General features: G+C 56.2%; 1 long non-coding RNA gene across 1 annotated transcript; it reads right to left on the bottom strand.

The window, feature by feature from the left end:
• LOC136549507 (uncharacterized) lies at positions 1–1468 on the bottom strand. Its single transcript, XR_010781933.1, has 2 exons — positions 1343–1468; positions 1–866 (listed from the first exon to the last, which is right to left on the bottom strand). It is a non-coding gene; the product is annotated as an uncharacterized lncRNA (long non-coding RNA).
• Positions 1469–4919: the final 3451 nt, after the last annotated feature.

Here is a 4919-nt window from a genome sequence, read left to right as displayed (position 1 = left end):
TTGCACATCTTGTATCCTTATTCACAAATAAAAAAATAATAAATCTCTAATTATGCTCCTCAGCCAGCAAACAACCAACATATCAAATAATGTTAGCAACATCTCCCACAGAATGGATCAGAAATGACTACCATCCTCCCACAATCAAGAAACCGATGCACCTTAATAATTGTAATAATCCTGCAGGAATTGAGCTCCCATCCCAACCTGCATGCTTCTCACCCCGAAGCTAGCCAACACAGTAGGTCACAGGACGATGCACCATGGATAGGAGGACTGTGTGGAGTCACAAGTTCTTCCAAATGACAAGTGTGGTCCGGACTCCAGATCCATGGCCACATACCCCATGAGTGAATTTTTTATGGTTTTTGAAAATGAGAGCGGGAGGATTAGTTTGCATCAAATTAAAGATTTTCTACTTTTTGGGAAGGTAGATATATTATGTCTTTATATAGATAAAGCAGCGGATAGTTTTCATTGATATAAGGAATTTACTGAAGCAATATAAATGACCCAAAGCTAATTGACTATACTGGACAACTTATAAAAAGGAACTCAGGTTTAGGATATCAAGGAAACCATCCTGCTTTGCCCTTACATTCACCTTCTGCCCAACCATTGCCTGAGATCTGTGTTTCAGAGAAAAGGGAGGACAAATGCAGGCCAAATGATCATATATAGTGCAGTGCAGCTGCTGGAAAAAATGATTAATCTTTTTTACAGAACCCATGACGTCGATGAACAGGAAAAAAATTGGTTCAGAAAAAATTAATGACAGCTAAGTGGTGGTGTGTTTATCAGCTACAGGCATGCATTTAAAAAGCACTAAATTTGTATTACCTTTCGGACCAAGGCATTCCTTTAATCTGCAAGGAAAATGAAGCTTCAGATAATACTTCAAGCAAGGATTATGATTCAAATGATGCTCAATTAAGTTGGAAGTGGTAGATGAGCTGTCCATTAACTGACTATAAGAGGCAATGGATTCAAAGGGACATCTACATGAAGTTTTAACCCAAATCAGAAAACCATGATTCGCTAATGTATTAATCCAAACCGTAGACCCATGAGTCAGTTCCAAAAATAAGTAGACAGGTAAGAGGTAAGATCTACGGACCTCCTAGAAAGAGCTAAGAAAATCCCCAACTCATAACTAATGAATTGTCAAATAACACATTTTCAGCTCAGATCCCCCCCTCCTTCCTTGCTTTCTCCCCTCCCTTCCTAGTCTTCCTGCCGCTACAATCAACCAATGAGAGGAAAGCTTGTTGCACGAAGCCACCGAAGGCGAGCAGAAATCGGTGGCTTACCATGTAGTGTCCCAAGCAGATGGACAACTTACCGATAGGGACGGGTGCTGCCGTCGCGTTGCCTTTGGGTTCTACCAGCACCGCCGCGTGTTAGTAGTAATCCTAGCGCATTGGCTGGCTCAGTTAGTTAGGACTGCATGTTTCTTATTCAGTTTTGCATGCGGATGAGCACTGATCTGTGGTTGCCATCTCGCGTAGAAGTAGCAGCGGGAGTAGCTCGCACGTCCTGAGGATGACCGGTGTTTGAGCAGCATCGTGGGCACGGGGATGGACGTGCTCGCCGCACGGTGCGCGCCTGACCACTGCGTGGTCCTGATACTCTGTAACTCTAAATAAATAAAGAAGAGAAAGAACAGAAAACGCTGCTTGCAGTTCGCAGCACCAAACCCAGTGTCCCAAGTGTTCACGTTGTGTTTGAGTGCTTCTGTGATTTGCATTTGACGATTGCAAGCTCAACGGCTGTCAAGAACACCGGTTTAGAGCTGACAATTGGCATCAGAGCGTGAAGATCGAGAGACCTTGCCGCCGCCATGTCGTCGCCGCCGAGGCCCCGTGGCCGTTCACCGAACAAGGACGACGGCAAGAAGAAGATCGACGGCTCTGGCGCGTCAGGCGCCAAGACCCCGCCGCGCTCACCTCCACCGGATCCCTCTCCGACGCGCCGATCACGTACGCGCGACGCACGCCGTTCGCGCACCCGCGACGCACGCCGTCCGCGGGAGGTCGTCGTCGAGCGGATCGTTCGGGAAGGGAGCTCCGGCAACTGGCCGCAGTTGACCCGGACCAACTACAATGTGTGGTCACTGCGCATGAAGCTGAAGATGCAGGCGCGCCACATCTGGGACGCCGTTCAGTACGACGACACCGAGTACAACGACGACCGGAGCGCGCTTGACGCGATCTGCAGCGCCGTTCCAGAGGAGATGGTGCCGGCGCTCGCGGAGAAGAACAACGCCAAGGAGGCGTGGGAGGCTATCCGCATGTTCCACATCGGCGATGACCGTGTGCGGAAGGCAACGGCGCAGAACTTGCGTGCCGAGTACGAAAATCTCAAGCTGAAGAACGGGGAAGCGATCGAGGACTTCGCGCTCCGCCTCACCGGTATGGTCCAGCGGCTGGCGTCCCTAGGAGATCCTGAGCCGGACCACAAGGTCGTCGCCAAGTATCTTCGAGTTGTCCGTCCCAGGTACAAGCAGCTAGTCGTTTCCATCGAGACACTGCTTGACATTTCGCAGTTGTTGATCGAGGATGTGACCGGTAGGCTAAAGGCGGTGGACGACGTCGAGCCAACGCCGCCCCAAGTCGCCGGCGGCAAGCTGCTTCTCACGGAGGAGCAATGGCTGGAGAGGTACAAGAAGCTGGAGTCTAGCCGAGGCGGCTCCAGCTCCGGCGGACGCGGCAAGGGACGCGGTCGCGGCGAGCCACGCGGCCGCGGCGGCGGCAACAGCAGCGATGCACGCGGCAGCGCGAGTTCGGGCCGTGCAAGTCCTGACGACGAGTGCAAGCGCTGTGGAAAGAAAGGCCATTGGGCTCAAGATTGCCGCGGCAAACTCAAAGTGCAGGAGCAGGCCCACGTGGCCCAGGAGGAGGAGTCTACCCTGCTCCTTGCGGTGGGCTGCGAGCAGGAGGAGGGGATTTTTCCCCAAACCGAGCAGCCGCCGCCGAAGGAGCCGAGGCCGGCGACGCCGCCACTGATCCACGCCGACGGCCAACTCCACCTCGTCGAGAAGAAGCTGTATGCCGTCTTCGACGAGTCCGGCGACCGGGACCCGAAGCGATGGGTCCTGGACACCGGCGCATCGAACCATATGTCCGGGGCGCGAGCTGCCTTCTCCAGCCTCGACGGCGGCGTCACAGGCTCCGTACGGTTCGGCGACGGCTCCGTCGCCCGCATCGTGGGGATCGGCACCGTCCTCTTCTCCTGCAAGACCGGGGAACACCACGCCATCACCAACGTCTACTACCTGCCTCGCCTCACCGCCAACATCATCTCCATCGGGCAGCTCGACGAGTCCGGCTACCAGGTGCTTGTCGAAGCTGGGGTGATGCGGGTGCGCGACGAGGAGCGTCGGCTCCTAGCCAAGATCCACCGCAGCCTAGGCCGGCTCTATGTGCTCGACGTCAATATTGCACAGCCGGTCTGTCTGGCTACACGTGGAGAAGAAGAAGCCTGGGTCTGGCACGCCCGGTTCGGACACCTGCACTTCGCCGCGCTGCGCAAGATGGGTAGGGATGGCCTGGTCCGTGGCATGCCTCTGCTGTCCCAGGTGGAGCAGGTGTGTGACGCCTGCCTCGCCGGCAAGCACCGGCGGACACCGTTCCCGCAGCAGGCTCAAGGGCGGTCAAGCGAGGTGCTACAGCTGTTTCACGGTGACATATGTGGCCCCATCACGCATCCAACTCCAAGCGGCAACCGGTATTTTTTACTGCTTGTCGATGATTATTCACGGTACATGTGGATTTGCCTGCTGCCCACCAAGGACGCCGCATCTGCGGCGATCAAGCGCGTTCAAGCTGCGGCGGAATGCAAGAGCGGCAAGAAGCTGCTGGTCCTACGTACTGACCGTGGCGGGGAGTTCGCCGCGGCCGACTTTGTTCAGTACTGTGCCGAGCTCGGGGTACGTCGTCAGCTCACGGCACCGTACACGCCGCAACAAAACGGTGTCGTGGAGCGATGGAACCAATCCGTCGTGGGGACTGCACGCAGCATGCTCAAGGCGAAAGGGCTCCCCGGCGAGTTCTGGGGCGAGGCGGTCACCACGGCCGTCTACCTGCTGAACCGTTCCTCGTCCAAGAGCGTGGGTGGCAAGACCCCCTACGAGCTCTGGACTGGTAGTGTCCCTGCTGTTCAGCACCTGCGCACGTTCGGCTCCATCGTGCCCATGAAGGTGACGGCGCCGAACCTGAGGAAGCTGGATGACAGGAGCAAACGCACCATCTTCGTCGGCTACGAACCGGGCTCCAAGGCGTATCGGTTGTATGACCCAGTGACGCGACGCGTGCACGTCAGCCGCGACGTGGTGTTTGAGGAAGCGGCGCAGTGGTCCTGGACCGAGGGCCAGCGTGGCGAAGCGGCTGATTTCGTCATCGATGATCTGATGCCATCTGAGATCGTCACCACTACAACAACGACGAGCGCGCGTACATCGACAGCAACTGCTTCTACCTCGGCCTCGCCAGCTCCGTCCACCCACGCCTCACCAGTGCTGGACGCTGGGACTGCGACGCCGAGAGCGCACACGCAGTTGGACGCGGACTCGGTCGAGTTCATGTCGCCACCAGGAGCCGGTGCGTCACAGCACTTGGACGCGGACCACGACGCCGACGCCCCTGTTCGGTACCGTAGCGTCGGCAACGTTCTTGGGGAGGCCACTCCGCCGGGTCTCGCTGCATGTGAACTGGAGGAGCAGCTACTGCTTGCAAGTGAAGCTGAGCCGACGACGTTCCAGGAGGCGCTACAACATGAGAACTGGCGCCATGCCATGCTCGACGAGTTCACTTCCATTGAGGTGAACGACACTTGGGAGCTCGTGGATCCTCCACCAGGCGTGCGCCCGATCGGCCTCAAGTGGGTCTTCAAGACGAAGCGGGATGAAGCCGGGTTTGTCA

This window comes from Miscanthus floridulus, chromosome 4 (genome assembly GCF_019320115.1).
Source record: "Miscanthus floridulus cultivar M001 chromosome 4, ASM1932011v1, whole genome shotgun sequence".
Classification (NCBI taxonomy): Eukaryota; Viridiplantae; Streptophyta; class Magnoliopsida; order Poales; family Poaceae; genus Miscanthus; species Miscanthus floridulus.
Note: the sequence above shows the minus strand (reverse complement) of the source record. Positions and strands in the feature narration are given on the sequence as shown.